This window comes from Barbus barbus, assembly GCF_936440315.1.
Source record: "Barbus barbus genome assembly, chromosome: 2".
Taxonomy (NCBI): Eukaryota; Metazoa; Chordata; class Actinopteri; order Cypriniformes; family Cyprinidae; genus Barbus; species Barbus barbus.
The window spans coordinates 35,373,093-35,389,680 of record NC_136730.1 but is presented as its reverse complement, the minus strand read 5'-3'; positions in this window follow the sequence as shown (position 1 = coordinate 35,389,680).

Genomic DNA, 16,588 nt, shown 5'->3' with positions numbered 1-16,588 from the left:
ATGAGAAAGAAAAATCTTTCATGTACTTGAGCTTTACTCTTAAAATTGCATAAACCAACTTTCTCTCACTGAGAAAGAAGCTTTCCAGCAAATGTGGCCTAGCTTTCTCTTCATTTGCTTAGTTGCACTAAACACAGCATTAGTGTTCTTAGAGGGTTTAAACTAGTGATAATGTGCATTGAAGCTCAAAAATGACCTGCTCTGCAAAAAAACTTTAACGCATGAAAATCTGTCTTCTGCATTGCAAATAACATTACATTTCATGAGAAAAAACATCTTTCATGCACTTGAGTTTTACTCTTAAAATTGCATAAACCAACTTTCTCTCACTGAGAAAGAAGCTTTCCAGCAAATGTGGCTTTGCTTTCTCTTCATTTGCTTAGTTGCACTAAACACAGCATTGGTGTTCTTAGAAGGTTTAAACTAGTGATAATGTGCATTGAAGCTCAAACATGACTTGCTCTGCAAAAAAACTTTAAGACATGAAAAACTGTCTTCTGCATTGCAAATAACATTACATTTCATGAGAAAGAAACATCTTTCATGTACTTGAGCTTTACTCTTAAAATTGTATAAACCAACTTTCTCTCACTGAGAAAGAAGCTTTCCAGCAAATGTGGCCTAGCTTTCTCTTCATTTGCTTAGTTGCACTAAACACAGCATTGGTGTTCTTAGAAGGTTTAAACTAGTGATAATGTGCATTGAAGCTCAAACATGACTTGCTCTGCAAAAAAACTTTAACCCATGAAAATCTGTCTTCTGCATTGCAAATAACATTACATTTCATGAGAAAGAAACATCTTTCATGTTTTTGAGCTTTACTCTTAAAATTGCATAAACCAACTTTCTCTCACTGAGAAAGAAGCTTTCCAGCAAATGTGGCTTTGGTTTCTCTTCATTTGCTTAGTTGCACTAAACACAGCATTAGTGTTCTTAGAGGGTTTAAACTAGTGATAATGTGCATTGAAGCTCAAAAATGACCTGCTCTGCAAAAAAACTTTAACGCATGAAAATCTGTCTTCTGCATTGCAAATAACATTACATTTCATGAGAAAAAACATCTTTCATGCACTTGAGTTTTACTCTTAAAATTGCATAAACCAACTTTCTCTCACTGAGAAAGAAGCTTTCCAGCAAATGTGGCTTTGCTTTCTCTTCATTTGCTTAGTTGCACTAAACACAGCATTGGTGTTCTTAGAAGGTTTAAACTAGTGATAATGTGCATTGAAGCTCAAACATGACTTGCTCTGCAAAAAAACTTTAAGACATGAAAAACTGTCTTCTGCATTGCAAATAACATTACATTTCATGAGAAAGAAACATCTTTCATGTACTTGAGCTTTACTCTTAAAATTGTATAAACCAACTTTCTCTCACTGAGAAAGAAGCTTTCCAGCAAATGTGGCCTAGCTTTCTCTTCATTTGCTTAGTTGCACTAAACACAGCATTGGTGTTCTTAGAAGGTTTAAACTAGTGATAATGTGCATTGAAGCTCAAACATGACTTGCTCTGCAAAAAAACTTTAACCCATGAAAATCTGTCTTCTGCATTGCAAATAACATTACATTTCATGAGAAAGAAAAATCTTTCATGTACTTGAGCTTTACTCTTAAAATTGCATAAACCAACTTTCTCTCACTGAGAAAGAAGCTTTCCAGCAAATGTGGCCTAGCTTTCTCTTCATTTGCTTAGTTGCACTAAACACAGCATTAGTGTTCTTAGAGGGTTTAAACTAGTGATAATGTGCATTGAAGCTCAAAAATGACCTGCTCTGCAAAAAAACTTTAACGCATGAAAATCTGTCTTCTGCATTGCAAATAACATTACATTTCATGAGAAAAAACATCTTTCATGCACTTGAGTTTTACTCTTAAAATTGCATAAACCAACTTTCTCTCACTGAGAAAGAAGCTTTCCAGCAAATGTGGCTTTGCTTTCTCTTCATTTGCTTAGTTGCACTAAACACAGCATTGGTGTTCTTAGAAGGTTTAAACTAGTGATAATGTGCATTGAAGCTCAAACATGACTTGCTCTGCAAAAAAACTTTAAGACATGAAAAACTGTCTTCTGCATTGCAAATAACATTACATTTCATGAGAAAGAAACATCTTTCATGTACTTGAGCTTTACTCTTAAAATTGTATAAACCAACTTTCTCTCACTGAGAAAGAAGCTTTCCAGCAAATCTGGCCTAGCTTTCTCTTCATTTGCTTAGTTGCACTAAACACAGCATTGGTGTTCTTAGAAGGTTTAAACTAGTGATAATGTGCATTGAAGCTCAAACATGACTTGCTCTGCAAAAAAACTTTAACCCATGAAAATCTGTCTTCTGCATTGCAAATAACATTACATTTCATGAGAAAGAAACATCTTTCATGTTTTTGAGCTTTACTCTTAAAATTGCATAAACCAACTTTCTCTCACTGAGAAAGAAGCTTTCCAGCAAATGTGGCTTTGGTTTCTCTTCATTTGCTTAGTTGCACTAAACACAGCATTAGTGTTCTTAGAGGGTTTAAACTAGTGATAATGTGCATTGAAGCTCAAAAATGACCTGTTCTGCAAAAAAACTTTAACGCATGAAAATCTGTCTTCTGCATTGCAAATAACATTACATTTCATGAGAAAAAACATCTTTCATGCACTTGAGTTTTACTCTTAAAATTGCATAAACCAACTTTCTCTCACTGAGAAAGAAGCTTTCCAGCAAATGTGGCTTTGCTTTCTCTTCATTTGCTTAGTTGCACTAAACACAGCATTGGTGTTCTTAGAAGGTTTAAACTAGTGATAATGTGCATTGAAGCTCAAACATGACTTGCTCTGCAAAAAAACTTTAAGACATGAAAAACTGTCTTCTGCATTGCAAATAACATTACATTTCATGAGAAAGAAACATCTTTCATGTACTTGAGCTTTACTCTTAAAATTGTATAAACCAACTTTCTCTCACTGAGAAAGAAGCTTTCCAGCAAATGTGGCCTAGCTTTCTCTTCATTTGCTTAGTTGCACTAAACACAGCATTGGTGTTCTTAGAAGGTTTAAACTAGTGATAATGTGCATTGAAGCTCAAACATGACTTGCTCTGCAAAAAAACTTTAAGACATGAAAAACTGTCTTCTGCATTGCAAATAACATTACATTTCATGAGAAAGAAACATCTTTCATGTACTTGAGCTTTACTCTTAAAATTGTATAAACCAACTTTCTCTCACTGAGAAAGAAGCTTTCCAGCAAATGTGGCCTAGCTTTCTCTTCATTTGCTTAGTTGCACTAAACACAGCATTGGTGTTCTTAGAAGGTTTAAACTAGTGATAATGTGCATTGAAGCTCAAACATGACTTGCTCTGCAAAAAAACTTTAACCCATGAAAATCTGTCTTCTGCATTGCAAATAACATTACATTTCATGAGAAAGAAACATCTTTCATGTTTTTGAGCTTTACTCTTAAAATTGCATAAACCAACTTTCTCTCACTGAGAAAGAAGCTTTCCAGCAAATGTGGCTTTGGTTTCTCTTCATTTGCTTAGTTGCACTAAACACAGCATTAGTGTTCTTAGAGGGTTTAAACTAGTGATAATGTGCATTGAAGCTCAAAAATGACCTGCTCTGCAAAAAAACTTTAAGACATGAAAAACTGTCTTCTGCATTGCAAATAACATTACATTTCATGAGAAAGAAACATCTTTCATGTACTTGAGCTTTACTCTTAAAATTGTATAAACCAACTTTCTCTCACTGAGAAAGAAGCTTTCCAGCAAATGTGGCCTAGCTTTCTCTTCATTTGCTTAGTTGCACTAAACACAGCATTGGTGTTCTTAGAAGGTTTAAACTAGTGATAATGTGCATTGAAGCTCAAACATGACTTGCTCTGCAAAAAAACTTTAACCCATGAAAATCTGTCTTCTGCATTGCAAATAACATTACATTTCATGAGAAAGAAACATCTTTCATGTACTTGAGCTTTACTCTTAAAATTGCATAAACCAACTTTCTCTCACTGAGAAAGAAGCTTTCCAGCAAATGTGGCTTTGGTTTCTCTTCATTTGCTTAGTTGCACTAAACACAGCATTAGTGTTCTTAGAGGGTTTAAACTAGTGATAATGTGCATTGAAGCTCAAAAATGACCTGCTCTGCAAAAAAACTTTAACCCATGAAAATCTGTCTTCTGCATTGCAAATAACATTACATTTCATGAGAAAAAACATCTTTCATGTACTTGAGTTTTACTCCTAAAATTGCATAAACCAACTTTCTTTCACTGAGAAAGAAGCTTTCCAGCAAATGTGGCCTAGCTTTCTCTTCATTTGCTTAGTTGCACTAAACACAGCATTTGTGTTCTTAGAAGGTTTAAACTAGTGATAATGTGCATTGAAGCTCAAACATGACTTGCTCTGCAAAAAAACTTTAACCCATGAAAATCTGTCTTCTGCATTGCAAATAACATTACATTTCATGAGAAAGAAAAATCTTTCATGTACTTGAGCTTTACTCTTAAAATTGCATAAACCAACTTTCTCTCACTGAGAAAGAAGCTTTCCAGCAAATGTGGCCTAGCTTTCTCTTCATTTGCTTAGTTGCACTAAACACAGCATTAGTGTTCTTAGAGGGTTTAAACTAGTGATAATGTGCATTGAAGCTCAAAAATGACCTGCTCTGCAAAAAAACTTTAACGCATGAAAATCTGTCTTCTGCATTGCAAATAACATTACATTTCATGAGAAAAAACATCTTTCATGCACTTGAGTTTTACTCTTAAAATTGCATAAACCAACTTTCTCTCACTGAGAAAGAAGCTTTCCAGCAAATGTGGCTTTGCTTTCTCTTCATTTGCTTAGTTGCACTAAACACAGCATTGGTGTTCTTAGAAGGTTTAAACTAGTGATAATGTGCATTGAAGCTCAAACATGACTTGCTCTGCAAAAAAACTTTAAGACATGAAAAACTGTCTTCTGCATTGCAAATAACATTACATTTCATGAGAAAGAAACATCTTTCATGTACTTGAGCTTTACTCTTAAAATTGTATAAACCAACTTTCTCTCACTGAGAAAGAAGCTTTCCAGCAAATCTGGCCTAGCTTTCTCTTCATTTGCTTAGTTGCACTAAACACAGCATTGGTGTTCTTAGAAGGTTTAAACTAGTGATAATGTGCATTGAAGCTCAAACATGACTTGCTCTGCAAAAAAACTTTAACCCATGAAAATCTGTCTTCTGCATTGCAAATAACATTACATTTCATGAGAAAGAAACATCTTTCATGTTTTTGAGCTTTACTCTTAAAATTGCATAAACCAACTTTCTCTCACTGAGAAAGAAGCTTTCCAGCAAATGTGGCTTTGGTTTCTCTTCATTTGCTTAGTTGCACTAAACACAGCATTAGTGTTCTTAGAGGGTTTAAACTAGTGATAATGTGCATTGAAGCTCAAAAATGACCTGTTCTGCAAAAAAACTTTAACGCATGAAAATCTGTCTTCTGCATTGCAAATAACATTACATTTCATGAGAAAAAACATCTTTCATGCACTTGAGTTTTACTCTTAAAATTGCATAAACCAACTTTCTCTCACTGAGAAAGAAGCTTTCCAGCAAATGTGGCTTTGCTTTCTCTTCATTTGCTTAGTTGCACTAAACACAGCATTGGTGTTCTTAGAAGGTTTAAACTAGTGATAATGTGCATTGAAGCTCAAACATGACTTGCTCTGCAAAAAAACTTTAAGACATGAAAAACTGTCTTCTGCATTGCAAATAACATTACATTTCATGAGAAAGAAACATCTTTCATGTACTTGAGCTTTACTCTTAAAATTGTATAAACCAACTTTCTCTCACTGAGAAAGAAGCTTTCCAGCAAATGTGGCCTAGCTTTCTCTTCATTTGCTTAGTTGCACTAAACACAGCATTGGTGTTCTTAGAAGGTTTAAACTAGTGATAATGTGCATTGAAGCTCAAACATGACTTGCTCTGCAAAAAAACTTTAAGACATGAAAAACTGTCTTCTGCATTGCAAATAACATTACATTTCATGAGAAAGAAACATCTTTCATGTACTTGAGCTTTACTCTTAAAATTGTATAAACCAACTTTCTCTCACTGAGAAAGAAGCTTTCCAGCAAATGTGGCCTAGCTTTCTCTTCATTTGCTTAGTTGCACTAAACACAGCATTGGTGTTCTTAGAAGGTTTAAACTAGTGATAATGTGCATTGAAGCTCAAACATGACTTGCTCTGCAAAAAAACTTTAACCCATGAAAATCTGTCTTCTGCATTGCAAATAACATTACATTTCATGAGAAAGAAACATCTTTCATGTTTTTGAGCTTTACTCTTAAAATTGCATAAACCAACTTTCTCTCACTGAGAAAGAAGCTTTCCAGCAAATGTGGCTTTGGTTTCTCTTCATTTGCTTAGTTGCACTAAACACAGCATTAGTGTTCTTAGAGGGTTTAAACTAGTGATAATGTGCATTGAAGCTCAAAAATGACCTGCTCTGCAAAAAAACTTTAAGACATGAAAAACTGTCTTCTGCATTGCAAATAACATTACATTTCATGAGAAAGAAACATCTTTCATGTACTTGAGCTTTACTCTTAAAATTGTATAAACCAACTTTCTCTCACTGAGAAAGAAGCTTTCCAGCAAATGTGGCCTAGCTTTCTCTTCATTTGCTTAGTTGCACTAAACACAGCATTGGTGTTCTTAGAAGGTTTAAACTAGTGATAATGTGCATTGAAGCTCAAACATGACTTGCTCTGCAAAAAAACTTTAACCCATGAAAATCTGTCTTCTGCATTGCAAATAACATTACATTTCATGAGAAAGAAACATCTTTCATGTACTTGAGCTTTACTCTTAAAATTGCATAAACCAACTTTCTCTCACTGAGAAAGAAGCTTTCCAGCAAATGTGGCTTTGGTTTCTCTTCATTTGCTTAGTTGCACTAAACACAGCATTAGTGTTCTTAGAGGGTTTAAACTAGTGATAATGTGCATTGAAGCTCAAAAATGACCTGCTCTGCAAAAAAACTTTAACCCATGAAAATCTGTCTTCTGCATTGCAAATAACATTACATTTCATGAGAAAAAACATCTTTCATGTACTTGAGTTTTACTCCTAAAATTGCATAAACCAACTTTCTTTCACTGAGAAAGAAGCTTTCCAGCAAATGTGGCCTAGCTTTCTCTTCATTTGCTTAGTTGCACTAAACACAGCATTTGTGTTCTTAGAAGGTTTAAACTAGTGATAATGTGCATTGAAGCTCAAACATGACTTGCTCTGCAAAAAAACTTTAAGACATGAAAAACTGTCTTCTGCATTGCAAATAACATTACATTTCATGAGAAAGAAACATCTTTCATGTACTTGAGCTTTACTCTTAAAATTGCATAAACCAACTTTCTCTCACTGAGAAAGAAGCTTTCCAGCAAATGTGGCTTTGGTTTCTCTTCATTTGCTTAGTTGCACTAAACACAGCATTAGTGTTCTTAGAGTGTTTAAACTAGTGATAATGTGCATTGAAGCTCAAAAATGACCTGCTCTGCAAAAAACTTTAACCCATGAAAATCTGTCTTCTGCATTGCAAATAACATTACATTTCATGAGAAAAAACATCTTTCATGTACTTGAGCTTTACTCTTAAAATTGCATAAACCAACTTTCTCTCACTGAGAAAGAAGCTTTCCAGCAAATGTGGCCTAGCTTTCTCTTCATTTGCTTAGTTGCACTAAACACAGCATTGGTGTTCTTAGAAGGTTTAAACTAGTGATAATGTGCATTGAAGCTCAAACATGACTTGCTCTGCAAAAAAACTTTGAGACATGATAAACTGTCTTCTGCATTGCAAATAACATTACATTTCATGAGAAAGAAACATCTTTCATTTACTTGAGCTTTACTCTTAAAATTGCATAAACCAACTTTCTCTCACTGAGAAAGAAGCTTTCCAGCAAATGTGGCCTAGCTTTCTCTTCATTTGCTTAGTTGCACTAAACACAGCATTGGTGTTCTTAGAAGGTTTAAACTAGTGATAATGTGCATTGAAGCTCAAACATGACTTGCTCTGCAAAAAAACTTTAAGACATGAAAAACTGTCTTCTGCATTGCAAATAACATTACATTTCATGAGAAAGAAACATCTTTCATGTTTTTGAGCTTTACTCTTAAAATTGCATAAACCAACTTTCTCTCACTGAGAAAGAAGCTTTCCAGCAAATGTGGCTTTGGTTTCTCTTCATTTGCTTAGTTGCACTAAACACAGCATTAGTGTTCTTAGAGGGTTTAAACTAGTGATAATGTGCATTGAAGCTCAAAAATGACCTGCTCTGCAAAAAAACTTTAACGCATGAAAATCTGTCTTCTGCATTGCAAATAACATTACATTTCATGAGAAAAAACATCTTTCATGCACTTGAGTTTTACTCTTAAAATTGCATAAACCAACTTTCTCTCACTGAGAAAGAAGCTTTCCAGCAAATGTGGCTTTGCTTTCTCTTCATTTGCTTAGTTGCACTAAACACAGCATTGGTGTTCTTAGAAGGTTTAAACTAGTGATAATGTGCATTGAAGCTCAAACATGACTTGCTCTGCAAAAAAACTTTAAGACATGAAAAACTGTCTTCTGCATTGCAAATAACATTACATTTCATGAGAAAGAAACATCTTTCATGTACTTGAGCTTTACTCTTAAAGTTGTATAAACCAACTTTCTCTCACTGAGAAAGAAGCTTTCCAGCAAATGTGGCCTAGCTTTCTCTTCATTTGCTTAGTTGCACTAAACACAGCATTGGTGTTCTTAGAAGGTTTAAACTAGTGATAATGTGCATTGAAGCTCAAACATGACTTGCTCTGCAAAAAAACTTTAACCCATGAAAATCTGTCTTCTGCATTGCAAATAACATTACATTTCATGAGAAAGAAACATCTTTCATGTTTTTGAGCTTTACTCTTAAAATTGCATAAACCAACTTTCTCTCACTGAGAAAGAAGCTTTCCAGCAAATGTGGCTTTGGTTTCTCTTCATTTGCTTAGTTGCACTAAACACAGCATTAGTGTTCTTAGAGGGTTTAAACTAGTGATAATGTGCATTGAAGCTCAAAAATGACCTGCTCTGCAAAAAAACTTTAACGCATGAAAATCTGTCTTCTGCATTGCAAATAACATTACATTTCATGAGAAAAAACATCTTTCATGCACTTGAGTTTTACTCTTAAAATTGCATAAACCAACTTTCTCTCACTGAGAAAGAAGCTTTCCAGCAAATGTGGCTTTGCTTTCTCTTCATTTGCTTAGTTGCACTAAACACAGCATTGGTGTTCTTAGAAGGTTTAAACTAGTGATAATGTGCATTGAAGCTCAAACATGACTTGCTCTGCAAAAAAACTTTAAGACATGAAAAACTGTCTTCTGCATTGCAAATAACATTACATTTCATGAGAAAGAAACATCTTTCATGTACTTGAGCTTTACTCTTAAAATTGTATAAACCAACTTTCTCTCACTGAGAAAGAAGCTTTCCAGCAAATGTGGCCTAGCTTTCTCTTCATTTGCTTAGTTGCACTAAACACAGCATTGGTGTTCTTAGAAGGTTTAAACTAGTGATAATGTGCATTGAAGCTCAAACATGACTTGCTCTGCAAAAAAACTTTAACCCATGAAAATCTGTCTTCTGCATTGCAAATAACATTACATTTCATGAGAAAGAAAAATCTTTCATGTACTTGAGCTTTACTCTTAAAATTGCATAAACCAACTTTCTCTCACTGAGAAAGAAGCTTTCCAGCAAATGTGGCTTTGGTTTCTCTTCATTTGCTTAGTTGCACTAAACACAGCATTAGTGTTCTTAGAGGGTTTAAACTAGTGATAATGTGCATTGAAGCTCAAAAATGACCTGCTCTGCAAAAAAACTTTAACCCATGAAAATCTGTCTTCTGCATTGCAAATAACATTACATTTCATGAGAAAAAACATCTTTCATGTACTTGAGTTTTACTCCTAAAATTGCATAAACCAACTTTCTTTCACTGAGAAAGAAGCTTTCCAGCAAATGTGGCCTAGCTTTCTCTTCATTTGCTTAGTTGCACTAAACACAGCATTAGTGTTCTTAGAGGGTTTAAACTAGTGATAATGTGCATTGAAGCTCAAAAATGACCTGCTCTGCAAAAAAACTTTAACGCATGAAAATCTGTCTTCTGCATTGCAAATAACATTACATTTCATGAGAAAAAACATCTTTCATGCACTTGAGTTTTACTCTTAAAATTGCATAAACCAACTTTCTCTCACTGAGAAAGAAGCTTTCCAGCAAATGTGGCTTTGCTTTCTCTTCATTTGCTTAGTTGCACTAAACACAGCATTGGTGTTCTTAGAAGGTTTAAACTAGTGATAATGTGCATTGAAGCTCAAACATGACTTGCTCTGCAAAAAAACTTTAAGACATGAAAAACTGTCTTCTGCATTGCAAATAACATTACATTTCATGAGAAAGAAACATCTTTCATGTACTTGAGCTTTACTCTTAAAATTGTATAAACCAACTTTCTCTCACTGAGAAAGAAGCTTTCCAGCAAATGTGGCCTAGCTTTCTCTTCATTTGCTTAGTTGCACTAAACACAGCATTGGTGTTCTTAGAAGGTTTAAACTAGTGATAATGTGCATTGAAGCTCAAACATGACTTGCTCTGCAAAAAAACTTTAACCCATGAAAATCTGTCTTCTGCATTGCAAATAACATTACATTTCATGAGAAAGAAACATCTTTCATGTTTTTGAGCTTTACTCTTAAAATTGCATAAACCAACTTTCTCTCACTGAGAAAGAAGCTTTCCAGCAAATGTGGCTTTGGTTTCTCTTCATTTGCTTAGTTGCACTAAACACAGCATTAGTGTTCTTAGAGGGTTTAAACTAGTGATAATGTGCATTGAAGCTCAAAAATGACCTGCTCTGCAAAAAAACTTTAACGCATGAAAATCTGTCTTCTGCATTGCAAATAACATTACATTTCATGAGAAAAAACATCTTTCATGCACTTGAGTTTTACTCTTAAAATTGCATAAACCAACTTTCTCTCACTGAGAAAGAAGCTTTCCAGCAAATGTGGCTTTGCTTTCTCTTCATTTGCTTAGTTGCACTAAACACAGCATTGGTGTTCTTAGAAGGTTTAAACTAGTGATAATGTGCATTGAAGCTCAAACATGACTTGCTCTGCAAAAAAACTTTAAGACATGAAAAACTGTCTTCTGCATTGCAAATAACATTACATTTCATGAGAAAGAAACATCTTTCATGTACTTGAGCTTTACTCTTAAAATTGTATAAACCAACTTTCTCTCACTGAGAAAGAAGCTTTCCAGCAAATGTGGCCTAGCTTTCTCTTCATTTGCTTAGTTGCACTAAACACAGCATTGGTGTTCTTAGAAGGTTTAAACTAGTGATAATGTGCATTGAAGCTCAAACATGACTTGCTCTGCAAAAAAACTTTAACCCATGAAAATCTGTCTTCTGCATTGCAAATAACATTACATTTCATGAGAAAGAAAAATCTTTCATGTACTTGAGCTTTACTCTTAAAATTGCATAAACCAACTTTCTCTCACTGAGAAAGAAGCTTTCCAGCAAATGTGGCTTTGGTTTCTCTTCATTTGCTTAGTTGCACTAAACACAGCATTAGTGTTCTTAGAGGGTTTAAACTAGTGATAATGTGCATTGAAGCTCAAAAATGACCTGCTCTGCAAAAAAACTTTAACCCATGAAAATCTGTCTTCTGCATTGCAAATAACATTACATTTCATGAGAAAAAACATCTTTCATGTACTTGAGTTTTACTCCTAAAATTGCATAAACCAACTTTCTTTCACTGAGAAAGAAGCTTTCCAGCAAATGTGGCCTAGCTTTCTCTTCATTTGCTTAGTTGCACTAAACACAGCATTAGTGTTCTTAGAGGGTTTAAACTAGTGATAATGTGCATTGAAGCTCAAAAATGACCTGCTCTGCAAAAAAACTTTAACGCATGAAAATCTGTCTTCTGCATTGCAAATAACATTACATTTCATGAGAAAAAACATCTTTCATGCACTTGAGTTTTACTCTTAAAATTGCATAAACCAACTTTCTCTCACTGAGAAAGAAGCTTTCCAGCAAATGTGGCTTTGCTTTCTCTTCATTTGCTTAGTTGCACTAAACACAGCATTGGTGTTCTTAGAAGGTTTAAACTAGTGATAATGTGCATTGAAGCTCAAACATGACTTGCTCTGCAAAAAAACTTTAAGACATGAAAAACTGTCTTCTGCATTGCAAATAACATTACATTTCATGAGAAAGAAACATCTTTCATGTTTTTGAGCTTTACTCTTAAAATTGCATAAACCAACTTTCTCTCACTGAGAAAGAAGCTTTCCAGCAAATGTGGCTTTGGTTTCTCTTCATTTGCTTAGTTGCACTAAACACAGCATTAGTGTTCTTAGAGGGTTTAAACTAGTGATAATGTGCATTGAAGCTCAAAAATGACCTGCTCTGCAAAAAAACTTTAACGCATGAAAATCTGTCTTCTGCATTGCAAATAACATTACATTTCATGAGAAAAAACATCTTTCATGCACTTGAGTTTTACTCTTAAAATTGCATAAACCAACTTTCTCTCACTGAGAAAGAAGCTTTCCAGCAAATGTGGCTTTGCTTTCTCTTCATTTGCTTAGTTGCACTAAACACAGCATTGGTGTTCTTAGAAGGTTTAAACTAGTGATAATGTGCATTGAAGCTCAAACATGACTTGCTCTGCAAAAAAACTTTAAGACATGAAAAACTGTCTTCTGCATTGCAAATAACATTACATTTCATGAGAAAGAAACATCTTTCATGTACTTGAGCTTTACTCTTAAAATTGTATAAACCAACTTTCTCTCACTGAGAAAGAAGCTTTCCAGCAAATGTGGCCTAGCTTTCTCTTCATTTGCTTAGTTGCACTAAACACAGCATTGGTGTTCTTAGAAGGTTTAAACTAGTGATAATGTGCATTGAAGCTCAAACATGACTTGCTCTGCAAAAAAACTTTAACCCATGAAAATCTGTCTTCTGCATTGCAAATAACATTACATTTCATGAGAAAGAAACATCTTTCATGGTTTTGAGCTTTACTCTTAAAATTGCATAAACCAACTTTCTCTCACTGAGAAAGAAGCTTTCCAGCAAATGTGGCTTTGGTTTCTCTTCATTTGCTTAGTTGCACTAAACACAGCATTAGTGTTCTTAGAGGGTTTAAACTAGTGATAATGTGCATTGAAGCTCAAAAATGACCTGCTCTGCAAAAAAACTTTAACGCATGAAAATCTGTCTTCTGCATTGCAAATAACATTACATTTCATGAGAAAAAACATCTTTCATGCACTTGAGTTTTACTCTTAAAATTGCATAAACCAACTTTCTCTCACTGAGAAAGAAGCTTTCCAGCAAATGTGGCTTTGCTTTCTCTTCATTTGCTTAGTTGCACTAAACACAGCATTGGTGTTCTTAGAAGGTTTAAACTAGTGATAATGTGCATTGAAGCTCAAACATGACTTGCTCTGCAAAAAAACTTTAAGACATGAAAAACTGTCTTCTGCATTGCAAATAACATTACATTTCATGAGAAAGAAACATCTTTCATGTACTTGAGCTTTACTCTTAAAATTGTATAAACCAACTTTCTCTCACTGAGAAAGAAGCTTTCCAGCAAATGTGGCCTAGCTTTCTCTTCATTTGCTTAGTTGCACTAAACACAGCATTGGTGTTCTTAGAAGGTTTAAACTAGTGATAATGTGCATTGAAGCTCAAACATGACTTGCTCTGCAAAAAAACTTTAACCCATGAAAATCTGTCTTCTGCATTGCAAATAACATTACATTTCATGAGAAAGAAAAATCTTTCATGTACTTGAGCTTTACTCTTAAAATTGCATAAACCAACTTTCTCTCACTGAGAAAGAAGCTTTCCAGCAAATGTGGCTTTGGTTTCTCTTCATTTGCTTAGTTGCACTAAACACAGCATTAGTGTTCTTAGAGGGTTTAAACTAGTGATAATGTGCATTGAAGCTCAAAAATGACCTGCTCTGCAAAAAAACTTTAACCCATGAAAATCTGTCTTCTGCATTGCAAATAACATTACATTTCATGAGAAAAAACATCTTTCATGTACTTGAGTTTTACTCCTAAAATTGCATAAACCAACTTTCTTTCACTGAGAAAGAAGCTTTCCAGCAAATGTGGCCTAGCTTTCTCTTCATTTGCTTAGTTGCACTAAACACAGCATTAGTGTTCTTAGAGGGTTTAAACTAGTGATAATGTGCATTGAAGCTCAAAAATGACCTGCTCTGCAAAAAAACTTTAACGCATGAAAATCTGTCTTCTGCATTGCAAATAACATTACATTTCATGAGAAAAAACATCTTTCATGCACTTGAGTTTTACTCTTAAAATTGCATAAACCAACTTTCTCTCCAGTGAGAAAGAAGCTTTCCAGCAAATGTGGCTTTGGTTTCTCTTCATTTGCTTAGTTGCACTAAACACAGCATTAGTGTTCTTAGAGGGTTTAAACTAGTGATAATGTGCATTGAAGCTCAAAAATGACCTGCTCTGCAAAAAAACTTTAACGCATGAAAATCTGTCTTCTGCATTGCAAATAACATTACATTTCATGAGAAAAAACATCTTTCATGCACTTGAGTTTTACTCTTAAAATTGCATAAACCAACTTTCTCTCACTGAGAAAGAAGCTTTCCAGCAAATGTGGCTTTGCTTTCTCTTCATTTGCTTAGTTGCACTAAACACAGCATTGGTGTTCTTAGAAGGTTTAAACTAGTGATAATGTGCATTGAAGCTCAAACATGACTTGCTCTGCAAAAAAACTTTAAGACATGAAAAACTGTCTTCTGCATTGCAAATAACATTACATTTCATGAGAAAGAAACATCTTTCATGTACTTGAGCTTTACTCTTAAAATTGTATAAACCAACTTTCTCTCACTGAGAAAGAAGCTTTCCAGCAAATGTGGCCTAGCTTTCTCTTCATTTGCTTAGTTGCACTAAACACAGCATTGGTGTTCTTAGAAGGTTTAAACTAGTGATAATGTGCATTGAAGCTCAAACATGACTTGCTCTGCAAAAAAACTTTAACCCATGAAAATCTGTCTTCTGCATTGCAAATAACATTACATTTCATGAGAAAGAAAAATCTTTCATGTACTTGAGCTTTACTCTTAAAATTGCATAAACCAACTTTCTCTCACTGAGAAAGAAGCTTTCCAGCAAATGTGGCTTTGGTTTCTCTTCATTTGCTTAGTTGCACTAAACACAGCATTAGTGTTCTTAGAGGGTTTAAACTAGTGATAATGTGCATTGAAGCTCAAAAATGACCTGCTCTGCAAAAAAACTTTAACCCATGAAAATCTGTCTTCTGCATTGCAAATAACATTACATTTCATGAGAAAAAACATCTTTCATGTACTTGAGTTTTACTCCTAAAATTGCATAAACCAACTTTCTTTCACTGAGAAAGAAGCTTTCCAGCAAATGTGGCCTAGCTTTCTCTTCATTTGCTTAGTTGCACTAAACACAGCATTAGTGTTCTTAGAGGGTTTAAACTAGTGATAATGTGCATTGAAGCTCAAAAATGACCTGCTCTGCAAAAAAACTTTAACGCATGAAAATCTGTCTTCTGCATTGCAAATAACATTACATTTCATGAGAAAAAACATCTTTCATGCACTTGAGTTTTACTCTTAAAATTGCATAAACCAACTTTCTCTCACTGAGAAAGAAGCTTTCCAGCAAATGTGGCTTTGCTTTCTCTTCATTTGCTTAGTTGCACTAAACACAGCATTGGTGTTCTTAGAAGGTTTAAACTAGTGATAATGTGCATTGAAGCTCAAACATGACTTGCTCTGCAAAAAAACTTTAAGACATGAAAAACTGTCTTCTGCATTGCAAATAACATTACATTTCATGAGAAAGAAACATCTTTCATGTACTTGAGCTTTACTCTTAAAATTGTATAAACCAACTTTCTCTCACTGAGAAAGAAGCTTTCCAGCAAATGTGGCCTAGCTTTCTCTTCATTTGCTTAGTTGCACTAAACACAGCATTGGTGTTCTTAGAAGGTTTAAACTAGTGATAATGTGCATTGAAGCTCAAACATGACTTGCTCTGCAAAAAAACTTTAACCCATGAAAATCTGTCTTCTGCATTGCAAATAACATTACATTTCATGAGAAAGAAACATCTTTCATGTACTTGAGCTTTACTCTTAAAATTGCATAAACCAACTTTCTCTCACTGAGAAAGAAGCTTTCCAGCAAATGTGGCTTTGGTTTCTCTTCATTTGCTTAGTTGCACTAAACACAGCATTAGTGTTCTTAGAGGGTTTAAACTAGTGATAATGTGCATTGAAGCTCAAAAATGACCTGCTCTGCAAAAAAACTTTAACCCATGAAAATCTGTCTTCTGCATTGCAAATAACATTACATTTCATGAGAAAAAACATCTTTCATGTACTTGAGTTTTACTCCTAAAATTGCATAAACCAACTTTCTTTCACTGAGAAAGAAGCTTTCCAGCAAATGTGGCCTAGCTTT